The sequence below is a fragment of the Passer domesticus genome, chromosome W (genome assembly GCF_036417665.1).
Source record: "Passer domesticus isolate bPasDom1 chromosome W, bPasDom1.hap1, whole genome shotgun sequence".
Classification (NCBI taxonomy): domain Eukaryota; kingdom Metazoa; phylum Chordata; class Aves; order Passeriformes; family Passeridae; genus Passer; species Passer domesticus.
In genome coordinates, this window is record NC_087511.1 from 42,790,483 (window position 1) to 42,806,675 (window position 16,193).

At 42.9% G+C, this 16,193-nt stretch overlaps 1 pseudogene; it reads left to right on the plus strand.

Annotated features, from left to right (window-relative positions):
- Positions 1-16,193, plus strand: part of LOC135289058 (zinc finger protein 462-like) — a 149,550-nt pseudogene that overhangs the window by 45,268 nt on the left and 88,089 nt on the right.

Below are 16,193 nucleotides of genomic sequence, written 5' to 3' on the forward strand. Positions count from 1 at the left end.
AATGGGGAAAAAATTGCCACAAATTTCCTGTTAGATTTATGATAATATAATGTTTCTATGAAATAACCCTGAAATTGGATATATGGTCGGGATTTTTGTTTTGCTATCATTAGATCTTTGTATACACAAACTTTGGTGCTAGCAATGGTAAACAGGGATTTTCTTGGCTCAGGCTCTGTCAGTGTGAAACTAAAGATCATGTGAGACCCTCTGTAGTGTGAGGGTATGGAGTAGACTCCATTTGATCCAGATCTTTCTATTCAGTGGGAAAAAAACCAGGACAATTCAGATCAATGAATAGGAAATAAAGCTAAAGTATGCCTGGAACTATTAGGATTGTGTTTTGGAGGGATGATAAATAAACCAACCCTCTCCAAACTTTTCCATACCTTCTTATTGTTTCACTGATTCATATGAACAGGCTCAGACTACTCTTATATCACAAAGCATAAATTAAGACAAGGCTGTATTGGAAATGTCTCTATCCTGATCTGAAGCCACGGAGATGGGTGATGAATTCTTACCCTCTTCAACGTCAAACTACCTGTTGCTGATTTCCCCTGCAGAAAGATACCATCTGATCTGTTTCACCCATTCTTCTGTTGTTTAGCTTCATGCAGGGTCTCCCTGTCCATTACATCTGAAACTGCCACCTCTTACTCCTAGAAATCGTTGACTATAGACAGCTTGCTGGTACCTTCCCCCCAGACTATGCTGTCTAATCTGCTTTTGCTGCTGTAACCAAATGAAGATTTCTTCAGTAGAGCAAGAAAAATATTTTCCTTAACTTAGGAGAAGAAAACAGGGCATATTTTCATAAAAACACTGCACAGAAAAATCCTTTACTAGTATTTTTATTGTTCAGTTTGGGTTCTTTCATGTTTGTTTTTGTTTTTCCTCAAATAGCCTTTATCCTTTAAGTAACTCTCACGATAGTCTGGATTTGATATAATTTGATTGATAGTAATTTTACCCTATTGAGTTTAAGTGGCTTGCATTCTGTGTGATAAAATTGATCACAGATCTCTTTCTTCCTCAGATTAGATTCTGCCTTGTTCTATAAGAAGATCTGTTGGATATAAAGAACCAGCATGAGAAAGATAGCTGAGCCTAGCCTTCTCTTATTTAAAATTTATTTCTGTTGCTAGATTTTTGGCTTGCATCTGAAGGAATAGCTAAAATTATTTACTATTTGGTTTCCTTTTGTCTGTCTTTTGATCAGTCTGGATTGCCATATGCAGACTCATCATGGACATCATAAGCCATTCTGTTGCAAGCTCTGTCCATTTAAGTCTTCTTACAACAGCCACTTGAAAACCCATATACTCAAAGCTCATGCTGGTAAGTCAATTAATTTCTTCCTTGCATTCTCCCCTGTCCTCTCTTGATCCCTTTCTCTTGCTGTCAGGCACATATACTTGCTCTTGTGTACTCCCTCTTGATCAACCTCACATACAGTCATGCTCATTCTCTCTCTTCCTTGTGGGTAGTCATATGTGCTCTCCACATTCTCTTGTGTGATCACAAGCTCTTCTTGTGCCGTCATGTGCCTCCTCTCACTTTTGTGTGTCCCCTCTCAATGAGACTGTGTGCAATTGCACTCACTCTCCCACTTTCCCACTCTTCTTCAGATGCAGTCACATTCCCCCCTCTCTATCTAGGTTTCAATCTTCCTCTCTCATACAGTTGTGTGTGGTCTCTGTCATGGATTATCCTCTCTTCCTTGCTCATTCTCATGATTGTGCTTGCTCTCTTCATGTGTGGCTGCACTCATAAGCTGCTGCTTGTTTGCTTCCTCTCACTCTCACAGCCATGTGCTCCTTGTTGCTCAACCTTGTGTATGGTTGTGCTCACTATCCCTCTCTAGGTTGTGCATGCTGTTCCTCTCTTGGGTGTGATGGCACACGTTCTCCCTTACTTGGTCGCAATGTCTTTGAGGCTCACAGATAATTGCCTGCTCTCCCTCACCCACAGTCATGTTTGCTCTTCATCTCTGGGTTACAGTCTCCCTGTATGTCATATGTGGCTGTGAATGCTCCCTCCCTCTCTCTGTCTTTGTAGCACTCTCTCGGGGGACATCCTTCTTTGTTGCTCCCTCCTGCGCTCTCTTGTGCCAGGTCAGCTGCTCTAAATTTCTGTCCAAGTTAGACTAGGTTTCTCTTGCTTGTGGTTTCTCCATCTAGTATGCTCACTCTAGCGATCATATATTTGCTATTGCTAACTTTCCCTTAGCACAGATTCTAGGAGGGTCTGTTCCATGATCTTCCCAGGCCCAGAGGTGAGGCTGACAGGTCAGTAGTTCCCAGGGTCCTCCTTTCTGCCCTTTTTTAAGATGGGTACAATGTTTCCCTTTTTCCAGTCACCTGTGACTCCACCTGACTGCCATGAATTTTCAAATATCATGGAGAGTGGCTTGGCAACTACATTGGCTAATCCCTCAGGACTCTGGGATGCATCTCATTGGGTCCCATAGACTTATGTACATTCAGGTTCCTCAGGTGGTCGTGAACCTGATCTTTATTTACAGTGGGAGGGGCTTTGCTCCCCCAGTCCCCATCCTGATGTCCACCCACTTGAGAGGTGAGGGAAGAGATGTTGCCATTGACTTCCTTCTTGCCATTTAGCTTGACCAGCAGATCTTGACTCAGCCATGCTGGGCTCATCTTCCTTTCCTGACTTGTTACACCTGAGGATCACTGGCTCTTGTGCTCTATGGAAGGGTCCCTTAAAGATCTGCCAGCTCTGTTCTGTTCCCTTGTCCCTGAGGGCAGTTTCCCAGGGGATTCCACTGACTGCCTCCCTAAAGAGCTGGAAGTTTGCTTTTCTAAAGTCCAGGGTCAACTTTACTCTTCATCTCACCCATATCCCTCAGTACTGTGAACTCTGCCAATAGATGATCACTGCAGTCCAGGCTGCCTTTCAGTCTTGATGTCCCTGATTAGCTCACTTGTGTTTGGTGATGATCAGATCCAGCATTGCATTCCCTCTGGTAGTGCCATCTATTACCTGGCTCAAGGAGTCTCCTGAATTGCCTACAGCTCACCATGCTGCCCTCCCAGCAGATGTTGGGGTGGTTGAAGTCCCCCAGCAGGATGCTGCAGTGTACTTAGCACATCTCAGTGCAACATGCCAAGGGTCCTTGCTATCACCCTGTCCGTCTAACCTGACCGTGTTGTCCCACAACTTGTAATGGCCAAACCTGATATTATATTGTAATCATATATTATGCTTGAGCTCTCCCTCAAAAGAAATTGCACTGTTGTTCTCTGGGTCAAATGCTTTCTCTTTCTGGGTCATAAGCTTTGACTCTCATTCTCTAGGCCACATTCTTTGGGACCTGTGTGATCTCTTGCTCTTTGGGTCTCTCTCCCTCCTCCCTTCTCCCATTTTTGGCACTCTTGCTCTCCCTCCCCTCTCCCCTGCCACACTCTTTTTTTGCCTTTTCTGGGTTGTGCTTTTTCATTCCCTCTGTGAGTTGCCTTCTATAGGTTGCTGACACCTCCTTTGGACTGTCGTCTTGCTCTCTTTCTCTGGATCGTGTGTATCACTCCCTTTACCCCCCCCCCCCTTTCTCCTTGGGTCAACTGTGGGCCGTATCTCTCTCTCTGGGCTGACTTCTAGTACACCCATCCCTTTTTTGACTCACTTTCTTCCCCTAGTCTGTATGCCTCATATTCTTGGCTGGCCTCTCATTCTCGCTTCATCTCTCTTACCCTCCCCTCTCTGTGTGTCGATGTGTCTCTCACACCATTTGGGCATCTTTCTCTTTACACTGGCACCCCTCCTGATGCACCACTCTCTGGGTCTTCTCCTCTTGCACCTGCACTCTTTCTTTGGCCCCCTCCTCTACCTCTTGCCCCACTCCCACCCTCTTTTACCCTCCTCCCCTTCTTTCCTCCACCTCTCTTTCTGTCTCTGCTATCCATGCTCTTCCTCTCTCTGCTTCTTTCTGTCTGTCTCTCTCTGTGGTTCATCCTCTCTTTGCATCACTGCCCACCTCCTTTGGGTTGCCCTCTCACTCTTTCTCTGTGGGTCAACCTCTCTTGGGTTCTCTAGGTTCATGTCCTCGGGTTGGCCTTTATCTCAATTTACCTCTTGTTCATGTCCTTCTCCCCATCTGGGTATCTCTCTTCTTCTGTACCACCTAATCTCTCTCCCTCCAGGTTGCCACCTCTCTCCCTTTTGCTCCCCATCCTCTTTTTGGCTTGCCTTCTCTCTTCCCTCATCCTCCATACCCCAACTCCCACTTGGTTGATGTTTCTTGCCCTCATTTAATCTTTCTTCCTCTCTCTCTCCTTCTTTGTGGGTTACCCTCTCTCCATAGGTTGCCATACCTCTCATTTGGGTCATCCTCTTGCTAATGAGAGGGTCAACTTCTCTGGTGCACTTTGTGTGTCTCTCTTGGATACCCTGTTTCTCTCTGGGTCTCATTCTAGGTCCACCTGCCCCTCTCTTTCTCTCTAGGTCTCATTCTAGGTCCACCTGCCCCTCTCTTTCTCTCTAGGTTTGCCTCTGTCTTTCTCTCTTGGTTGCCCCCTCCATCCCCTGCACACCACCACCCATGTTGTGTGCACTCTCCCTCCATTTGGTTCCCTCTCCCCCTCAGTTTCTCTTCCTTATTGCCAATCATCCCCTATCCCTCTCAGTCACACAAGTTCTCTCTCTCAAGCTCTCTTTCCTTTTGGACCCCCCCTCCCTTGTGAGTTGCTCTCTCTTTTTCTGGGTTGAGCCACTCCTCTTTCTGGGCCATGCACACACTCTCTCTCTCTCTGGGCTACACCCACTCTTACTGGACTATATCTGCCATCTCTCTCTCTGGGTCAAGCTCTCACTTGCTCTGAGTCATGGGTGTCCCCCTCCTTCAGCTTACATGCTTTCCCTCCCTTCCTCTTTCTGGCTCTTGCTCTCTCTAGGTCACACTACTGCTCCCTAAGTTACACACACACCCTGACTCACATGCTCTTTCTTTATGGGCTGTTCTTTGTTGGTCACACATGCTCTCTCTTTCTGGATCATGCCCCTTCCCCCCATCATGCTGTCTCCCCCATCATGCTCTGTCTCTCCCCCTCCTCCCCCACATCACATGTTGTCTCTGTCTCAGTCTTTGTGGGGAATGCTTTTGGTCACATTCTCATCTCGGTCACTTCCTCTCTGGGTCATGCTCTATGTCTGCCTGGGTCACACACCCCCTCTCTCTTCCTCTCATCCACATTCTCTCTCACTGGGTCTCTGTATCATACTTTCTCTGTGTCTGTCTTTGGGTCGCATGCACTTTATATCTTTCTTCAGGTTGTGTTCAATCCAGTTCACACTGTCTCTCCGGACTGTGCTTATGTTCTCTCTGGGACACGTTTGCTTTCTATTTGTCTTGGTCATACTCCTTTCTCCATGCCATGCTCTCTCTTGGGCCCACACACACTCTCTCTTTGGATCACATGCTCTTTCTTTCTCCATCTGTGTGTCTCTTTGGGTTGCATGTGGTCTCTCTCTGGGCCAGTCACATGCTCTTTTGCAGTTTCTTTGTCATGCACACTTTTTCAGAGGATGTGGTCTCTGTGTCATAGGTCTACTCTGAATTGGGATCATGCTGTGTCTTGGACAGATGCTTGCTTACTCTCTCATTTTAGAACTTTCTCCTTCTTTACAGCTTTCTCTCTGGGTGTCTCTTTTACCTGTTTTGTTTCCAGTAAGTACTTTATCAATATATCCTATTGAATAATAACCTTGTGGATATTTTTCATCAGCCTTCCAGTAATACAGTGCTTCTGTGATTTTTGTTAATTTAAAGGGGTTTTTTGTCTCTCTCTTGTAGATATTCTGTTATTTTATTTATTCTTATGGATGTGCATCATGCCCATACATTTGTTTAAAGTGCCCTGGCAGTTCTAAAAATCCAGGTGTCTTCATGTCATATGACTCTTCATGTCCATTATCTTTTGGGGAACAGTCAAACTCCATTTATTATAAAATGTGTTTTTGCATAATAGCTAGAGTTGTTAAGGGATGTTAGAAGCACCTGCCTCCTCCAGAAGTTCCAGTCCAGGACTTCCTTCTGCCCAGCCACTAGGACCAGTGGCTAGTCCAGCCTAAAGTGTGCTGGCAAATATACCACCACCCCTCCCCACGAATGCTCAGTTTGGGGAAGCCTAGCATCAGTCACATGGGCTGTGACCGTCTCCAGCAACTGATACAGAGCCTCTTGCTCACCTCACTCACACCAGTCCCTCCCAGTAGCTGGTTGTCGAGACACACACTGTTCCCACCCTAGTGACTGGAGGTTAAAGACTGCTACTTGCACCAGTATATGACAGCACAGGCCAGTGCCATCTGCACCCCCAGTCTGACTCCAGTGACTGGCACCAGATTCCACTCACACAGATCTCATCAGTAGCTGGTACTTAGTCCCTACAACACACATATATGCAGGATAGAGTGAGATTACACAGTGCTATAGCTAAGAAAATATTTAAGAAGACAGGACAGACTGTGATCATCAGATGCAAGGCTGTCAGACAAGTGTACTGACTGGCTCTGTTTTACCTGTGTCTGGTCCCTTTTATGTAATGTTACATTTTAGTTAAATGGTATGTTCTGTCTCACCCCTCGAAAATGTACGGTTTATTCCAAGCCTGTGATCCTCCCCTGAAGTATCATGTATCTGTAATCCCATTGGCCCAAGTCTTATTCCGTGCCCACTTTGAATCTCCCTTCTAAGTTGTGCAAGGGAGACGACACTCCTCTCTTGGCCCTTTTCTCCCTAAGCTCTCCCTCTCTCCCCCTCCCTCCCCCTTCCCCCCTTCTCCCTCAGAAACCATGCTGCTCCTGGGGGTGGGACCCTGTTATGGTTTGAGGTTGGCACAATGTTAGTGCTTCTTATGAAAATATATTTTCTTTAGTGGTTTTTGTGAGATGTGATTAGGAATAGAGTAAATCAGGCTCTAACTTAGGAATACAGGAAACAAACTTTATTAACTACAACATTTAAAAAGGAATCAACACAAAACTAAGAAAGAAAACTCTCTAAATACATTTCTCCTCCTCCCCCCTTTTCTGCCACAATATGAAATAACATTATAAATTTCTACACTGTCACTATCTCTCAGATAATCAATTTTTGAGTTCATAATCACTTTTTAAATAATTAACTTTTAAGTTTATTAGGGAGAGAGGAGTCTCTTTTTGTACTATAGGTTTTTTTCTGGAAATACAATTGAAACTTCTTGTGTTTTCATATCACTCGTGGCACTGTTTGACGAACATTTGTCTTCGTGACTTCTTTTCTCTATGTCTAGTGTTTTTATTACTGCACATGGATTAGGACTGCTTTTAGGGTTGTTTTTTTTTAAGGATGCCTTGCTCAGTTCTAATAAAAGCAGCAGTTTCTTAACTTCGGGACACTAGTTCTTTTTAAATTTCACTTTTTGGGGCTGAGGGGCTTTGTGAATAGAGATTTTTTTTCTGAAGATAGAGGGCATTTCACACTCTTTTTAGTTGTTTCTGGTTTTGCTACTGTTTTACTGTACTCTTTTTGGCTTTAAGGTATTGCTTTTTTTAAATGTAGTTTTTGTGTCACAGGAAAAACATAGATTTGTTTATGGTCATACAAGAAAGAGATTAGCTTAAGGCTATTTTATAATTTCTTCTTACTTAGGATTCTTCTCACTTCTTTTAATATCTCTTACTTGTACTCACTTTCATCATATTTGTTTACTGCTTCATTTCTTTCTCTTCATTTAGATTTAGGAGGATTGCTATTTGTAAGGTTTTTGTTATTTTAGAAAGGGGTTAAAATTTTCACTTCTGTTTGTTTAGAACTTTTACAGCAGCTGGGCATTTTCTTGTGCTGCATTTTTTACTTTTTTTTTTTTTTGGCTGACCGTGCTGCCAGTCTATGATATTGAATTTTAAGGCAGCACAGGCATTGGCTTTCTCTTTCTGTCTCCCGGGGGGTAGGAGGGGGTTTGATGTTTCTTAGGGCTCTTTTACTTTTTTATTTTGTAAGGTTTTTACTTTTTTTTTTTTTTTTTTTTTTTTTTGTTTAAGGTTTTGGTTTACTTTACTTGGCTGCATGGCTTCGTTTCTTCTACCCAGCCCCAGCTGGGCAGGGGAGCTTTGATTTTTTTTTTTATTGACTGGAACTAAGAGAGAGTTTTCTTGGGAGTTTTTGTTTTTAACTTCTTGTGTTTTCAGAGGCGGTCCATGCTTTCAGTGGCTAAACTAGGTGTCAATATTTAAATCCAAGCACTGATTGGTTTGACCACAACCTCCCAAAAGAACTCACTTCCTTCTTAACCTACCACAGACCCCCAATAAACCCTCATCTAATTAGCACCCTCAGAAGCCGTGTGGAGTCTCCTTGCCTGCTGGCTGTTATCAGCGAACATACAGCTTAGGGGGCCCTCCGGGGACTCCCTGGGGAGCCCCCTCAAACGAACTGCAACACTTTTATACCACTTTCTGTCTGCCACCCTTTTTGTTCTTCCCTGCTCTATCTTCCCCCTCTCTGTCACCTCATGAGTTACATAGTTCTATGGATTCCTGCACACCTCCCAGTTCTGTATACAGGATCCCTTCTGGTTTTCAGTCTTATCAGTTGTAAAGTCCAGGTTGATCTTCCTGTAAGTGGAGCCTGTGGTTTCTTGGTAGTTAATCAATTAGTGTGACTGGTCAGGTGTATTTCTTTGTCACTGTCTCCATGTTTGTTTTGTCAGGTCTGTTTCTGTATATTTTAGTTTCTGGTTTCCCCCTTTCCCCCTTGGTTTCTCAATTGATAATATCCCTGATCAGATAACCTTGCTGGAATAAATATTCTCACACTCTTAGTGTGATTGATCAGGTTTGGTTCTCAGCACAGATTCCCTTATCATTTTTCAGCCAGGCTTGTGTCCCTGAATGCTCTTGTTTCTGGCTTCTTCCTTTTCTTATTACCTTTTTTTGTGTTGAAAATGGCCCTTGACCAGATACCCTTAAAGGAACAACTCCATACAATTTTCAACGTACTACTAGCTATCATACCAGGTTATCTATTAATCGTGTTTCTCACATGAAAGCAGCAACCTGGTGTATGTAAGATGCTTCATGTCTAGCTTCAGGATCATTTATTCCTCCAAACCCCTTGCACAACTTGCACTTTTGCACCTCTGGTTCCTATATCAAGGCCATACCTTGATTAATCCTTAAACCTTACTTTTAATGAGACATCTGGTGGGCTATATATCAACATTTACTCTCGTAATCGCAACAGCTCACAGTTTTGGCAATTTTGGTTCCTTTTTGGGAGGGGGCTTCTTTAGGCTGCATCTCCAGTGCACTGAGGTGTTTGCAGTCTAAGACTTGAACATACAATGTGTTGTGGCCTAGTTTTGGTCCTCAGGAGTTGCCATATGAGACAGTTGAAGTATATGGGGAATCGTCTGAAAACTGATGCACTTTGTCTTCCATTTGGTTATGATGTGTCCATGGACTCTTACCATGTTGCTATTTGATGAATGCTTGCAGGACAATTTCTTACTTTTACGCTTCCTCTAACTTTCTTAACAACACTTGTAATTTCTGACTAAATGCACAATGTATTTTTATCTCACTTTTTTCACACCTTTATCATATTTTTTTTCACATTTTTTACATGTCACTAACACTGGAGTTGCATTAACAAACTGGCCCTTCCATCCACATCACCTTATTCAATAAATCAGGATCAAACAACTCCATAAGTATTGTATCAAATTACAGCAAAGTCCCATTCTACCTGTACTTTTCCATAAACACTTTCACATTAATCAGTCTGTCATATATGCTTTATGAAAACCATTTGTTTTATCTTTGTTAACTAATGATACCTCTATGTTAATAATATTCAGGTGCAGAATGTAATTTGAAAACATGTGACATTTTGTTTCAACATTTCAGACTGATCTTTTTCAGATACACCAATGTGGGTTTCTAAGAGTCTGTATTTTGTCTGTGATTAGCATAGGTGTTTTGGGGGGAGGTATTTTGATAGAGAATGATTGCTAATCTCTATGTGCTTGTTATGACTGGCTGTGATACTTTTTTTCTCTTGTTCTCTTTTTGTTCCTTTATTTCTGATGTTTGAAACCATTCTGTTCTAGAACCTTGTTTGTTAAATTTGTTGAGAAATGGAAAACATTTTTCTGCCTCTTTCATAACCAGAGTTCTTATTCTTCCATTAGTGTTCATGAATATGTCACTCCGGTATTAGTTTTGTAATTTTATGTACAACTTCCATGTAGTCAGTGTAGCCCTTTTACCTGGAAGCGGCACTTCCAGAACAATTACTTGCCACACATATAACATCCTATCACTTACACTGGACATTTCACTTTTTCTTTCAGGTGTTGCCATGCTTAATGCAAAACAAGTCTTATCTTGGAAATTTGTTTCCTATTGTAGTCTTTATGATTTTGAATGTATTTGAAACCAAATTCACTGCTGTTCCTTATTTCTCTTCTTTCACTTATTTTAATATTTTTCTATAATATGCTTTCCTATAGCTCTATAAATATGTACTGCTCTTGGTATTGCCATGTCCACTTCTTGTAGTAAACCAACTTTGACTTAGTTACTAGTTCTATGGAGCTCATTCCTACCTGGAAGCAGGTTTCATACAAGGAAAATGGGATCCTGCTTGCATTAAGTGCAGGGAGTTTGTTGGCTTTTAGTATTTTGTGGTGGTGTTTTTTTAAGAACCTTAGTTAACATTTTATAGTCTCCTGGTTTACTTAGTAATGACTCTGGATGTGTTGCATGGAAAAACACAGAGGACTTCACCCTTGCTTTCCTCCCAAAGAAATTTGGAAATGCTCTAGTCAAGGGGCTCCTTTTTCATCCAAGACTTCTCTTCTTATACCATGCAACACAGGCGTGCTAAGAGTCTGGTCTTTGTTTTCTTGCATCAGTCATTTAAGAAGGATATAGAGTTGTCAAAAAACAAGACTTTGGTCCCAAAGCAGGTGTCCATACCTGCAGACTTCAGACTTTCAACAGGTAGAGGCACGTAGCTTGTTCTATTTGGAATAAGTCTTACACTGAAGGAGGCTATAGGAATTTTACCACTGAATTCAGCAGGAAAAGAATGCAGATCCCATTTTGTTTCTGTTGTGAGCTGATGACTTGCCTGTATTTTGCTTACCCAGGTGAACATGCCTACAAATGTTCTTCCTGCACATTTTCCACCATGACAGTCAACCAGCTAAAAGAGCATTCCTTGGGAGTGCATGGGAAAGCACTGATACTACCAAAACCCCATGTTGTCAGCCTCTCAGCTTCACTTGGCTACTGCACCTCCAAGAAACACACTTCTGCTGAAGAGGTCAAGGACTCTAATGGTAAGAGGTGCCTCAGAGCAAGAATGTAACTGTCTAAAATACTACTTAATATTATTAATGTTATTATTTTAAAAAATTAAGGCAGCAATTTAAAAAATCCAAATTTGTATGAAAAGCAAGAATAAAGGTGGTGTTCTAATACTTGACCTACAGTTGAATCTCACCAGTTTATTTTTTACCAACTTATCCTGCCAATAGCTGTCCTTTGGAATAAGTCAAGCTGACCTTACTTTTCAGCAAAGATTTATAACATAGGAAATTTTAAATGGCAGAGCTCCCATTAAAATTCAGTGAGAAAGAGAGCATCTAATTCCATTTGAATTTCTAAAAAACACTCCTTTATCTTGTTATCAGAGAAGTTTAGTGAAGCCACAAGATTAAGTGTAAAAAAAATACAGGGAATAGCTAGACAACTTTCTGTTTTATGGCTTTTTCTGGAAATTAGTGTGTACACAGATCCTGATGTTTGAAATACAGACAGATGGCTTATTTTTAAGCTTTGCCTTGTATTTAGCTTATGGAGTTTCAGTGCTTCTGCTACAAATGAGAATCATGGGGCAGTTTTAGGCCACTCACAATAAGAAAGACATTGAGGGGCTGGAGTGTGTCCAGAGAAGGGAATCGAGCTGAGGAGGGTTCTGTAGCACAAGGAGTGGCTGAGGGAGCTGGGCGAACTCAACCTGGAGAAAAGGTGGCTCATGAGGGACCTTCTGGTTCTCAATAACTCCCTGACAGGAGGGTGCAGCCAGGTGGGGGTCAGGCTCTGCTCCCGGGGAACAAGGGACAGGATGAGAGGAAATGTCCTTAAGTTGTGCCAGGGAATGTTTAGATTAGATATTAGGAAAAATTTCCTCCCTGAAAGGAATGTCAAGTATTGGAACAGGATGCCGAGGGGTAATGCAGCTTTTGGGTCTTTTGGGGTCTCCCAGACCCTGGCTGCCGTGGGTGTCCAAGACAGAGAAGTCCAATTAAGCACGACCTGTCAGGGCCCCTCTGGCAGGCTCCAGAGCCGAAGGCAGTCTTAGCAAGCTCAGCACTTAAGTGAGATCAGCTCTTAGTGATTATCAGCTCATTAGTGATTTTAGCTCTTTCACTTGCTAAGTGCCTTTGGCAGACACAGGGAGAGAGAGCAGAAGCACTGTGTGAGGTTCCACAGAGATGTCTTTATTGGTATCTTCTGTGAAGGGTCCCAGTGACAGCTTTTCTACCAAACTGGGCAGGAATAGGGGTTTATATAAGGTATAGGAGTTTTAGGAAATTGTCCAATAGTAAGGGTCGAGGCAAAAGTGACCTATAGTCTTACAGAGAGATAAGCAAGAGAGGCCTTGCAGTCCCTGTGCCTGCTACAGAGGGGGGTGATGCAATCACCATCACTGGAAGTGTTCAAAGGGCATGTGGGTGTGGCACTAATGGACATTGTTTAGTGGTAAACACAGTGGTGCTGGGTTAACTTTGAAATCAATGATCTTAGAGGACTATTCCAATTCATTAATAATTCTATGAAAATGTTTCAAAAGCATCCTTGACAGTACTTACTGAATTCTTAAAATGCATATTAAATAAGACTTTTATATTAATCTTTTAAATGTCAATTGTGTTCAGAGGGGGTGATTTTATTTCTATTGTGATTATTTTAATTTTTCTTTTTTTTGAATATAAAAGCAGTCAGGGCATAACACTCTTTTCCATTATAGCATCTTTGCATCATCATAGCAATGTAAAGTATCCATAGGATAAATGAGAATTATTTTCTGTGATACATGAAGGAACGAGACCCACCAGCAGAGAGAGAGTGAATCTGAGATTTATTCAGAAGCATCAGTATATATATATATATATCTAGTCCTAAGAGGTTGTTGGGGTTTTTTTGTTACAGCTTACATGCGTAATCACAGTTCTACAATAAATCTGTCCTCTTGGCATCTTCTGTTGTTCTCTCCAAAGCCATGGTAAAGCACTGTGAAGAGTGTTCAGTTCTATGTTGACATAGAAGTAGAAAGTCATTTGTCCAGTTCTGTCTCAGGTACACGCTGTCCAGAGAGATGTTGCTGGTGCTGCTGGCACTGCTGTTGTTGCTCTCTGTTTAATTATTTCCTTACACCATCATCTGTTATCCCAACAATTTCCAAATTTTGTTTTTAAATGTGCACCCATTACAACTTCTTCATACAGTATGGTTCTTTTAAAGTTTTGTCCTCAATGTTACATTACATCATTCTAAATCGTGTTTTAGTTTTTTTGTATCCTCCCCTTTATCCCAGTTTAGTTTAATGCCAGAATGTTATATTCGAGATCAGTGATGTGTGGCATAAAGTGAACAAATGTCTATAGTCTTGGCAGACTTTGTATGACACGCCAATTTTTCATCTTTGTAGTGGGTTGATGCTGGCTGGATGCCAGGCACCCACCAAAGCTGCTCTCATTTCCCTCCACAGCTGGACAGGGGAGAAAAGATATAACGAAGGGTTCATGAGTTAAGGACTGGGATGCATCACCATTAAATACCATCATGGGCAAAACAGGTTCTAATTAGAGATATGACTTAAATTTATTGCTAACAGAATCAGAGCTGGATAATGAGAAATAAAAGAAACCCTTAAAAACACCTTCCCCTCACCCCTCCCTCCTTCCAAGTTCTATTTCCTACCCCAGCAGTACAGGTAGACGGGAATGGGGGTTATGGTCAGTTCACCCATTGTTTTCTCCTGCTGCTCAGGGAGATGAGTCATTTCCTTGCTCCACTGTGGGGTCCCTCCTATAGGAGACAGTTCTCTGTGAACTTCTGCACTGTGAGTCCATCTAATGAGCAGTAGATCTCCGCAAACTGCTGCAATGTGAGTCCATCCTATGGGCAACAATCCTCCCCAAACTGCTGCAGTGTGGGTCACTCTTCCATGGGGTGCAGTCCTTCAAGGACAGGTTTCTTCCAGTGTAAGCTTCTCTCTCCACAGGCCTCCCATGGGGTCACAGCCTTCTCTCAGGCATCTACCTGCTCTGGTGCAGGGCTCCTCCATGGGCTGCACGTGGATCTCTACATCCCCATGGACCTCCATGGACTGCAGGGGCACAGCACCTTCACGATGGTCTTCACCACAGGCTGCAGGGGAATCTCAGCTCTGGTGCCTGGAGCACCTCCTCCCCCTCCTTCTCCACTGACCTTGGTGTCTGCAGAGTTGTTCTTCTCACATGTTCTCACCCTGCTCTTCTATGGCCACAATTACAACTGCACAATCACTTTTTTTTCTTTCTTCTTAAATATTATCATAGATGTGTTACCACCATTTCTAATTGTCCCAGCAGCACATCAGTCTTTGTAGTTGCCAGGGAGTGGTTCTGCTGGACATGGAGGAAGCCACTAGCAATTCCTCACAGAAGCTACCCCTGTAGCTCCCCTGCTACCAAAGGTTGGCCATGCAAACCTAATACAGTCTTCCCACTCTCCAAGATGTTGCCACTCATGACTATATGCTTTCCCACCAATGTATGAGATGGTAATTTTGAGTCCCATTGAATTTCAGTAGTGATTATATTCCTAAATCCCATAGACTGCTACTAAATCTCTCCATGTTTAACATTCTCTTATTTATATTTTAAAGCATTATTATGTCATGGTTTGACACTTGTCCAAGGCCAGGCACTCACGAGAGTTGCTTGCTCATCCTCCCCTGCTACAGCTGGGCAGCGGAGAAGGGGAAAAAATTAATGAAGGGTTCACGAATTGAGATAAGGACCAGGAGAAAACACTCCAAGGGCAAAATAGGCTTGCTTTATGGCTGGAAAGTGAATTTATTGCTAACAGAATCAGAGGAGGATAATGAGAAGTAAAATAAGCCCTTAAAAAACCTTTTTCCCCCCAGCCCCTCCCTCCTTTCCACCAACAGTGCATGAAGACGGGGCATTGTCGCTACAGGACACAAGACAACATGACGCAGACATGCTGCTGCTCTCAGACAGGGAAAAAGAGAGAGTTTATTTTCTGACTCCTACATTTATAGATTTCCAAAGGTGACAGAGGATTGGAAGGTTAAAGTGCCACCTCTTCAGGGACACTGGACAAACCAACAGTCCATCAAATTTCTCCTCCTCCATAAAAGAATGCAAACAATAAGTTGTTTACAGAAAAGTGTGTGAGAAAGTTTCATACAAGAATGCAAACATCAGAAGGCTTTAGAAAGTCTTAAAAAATCAGGGCGACATCTCACCCTTCTCAGTTTTAAAAATAAAGGGCAAAAATGAACAACGTGAAAAGAAAGAAACCCATGAACAAAATTCAGCGTCCATCCATGGAGGAATCATCGGAGTGATCACTCGCGTCATCTGCATCCGAATCATCACTCCATGATTCACCCACTTGACGCCTTTCAGGTTGGTCACGGCTTCTGTTTTGCCTGTCAGTCGGATTCTGTCTCTGCGGTTGCAGGTCGGGGCGAACACACTTTGAAGGTACCCAGCGCACCCCGGTATTTGTGGATACACAAGCATACCCACGCCCCGAAGCGATAAGATCATAGGGACCTTCCCACTGTTTGGTGACTAAATTCCGCACCCGAACCTTCGCTCGAGGCTGATGTGCTTCGTCCGCAGCCTGCAACGAGAGATGGTGATTCAAAACAACAGGGTTATTTGAGTTCTGCGGCACCGTAAGATGATTGATGGTGTACAATGCCTTTGCCAACCGACTGTGCGGGGTTTCACCCTGCATTCCCCATTTTTGTTTTTGAAGAACCCGCTTCAGAGTACCATGAGCACGTTCTACAATAGCTTGGCCAGTCAGAGAATGAGGGATACCAAACTTGTGTGACACACCCCACAGCTGCAGGAACCGCCGCACCTTTTGCGATGCGT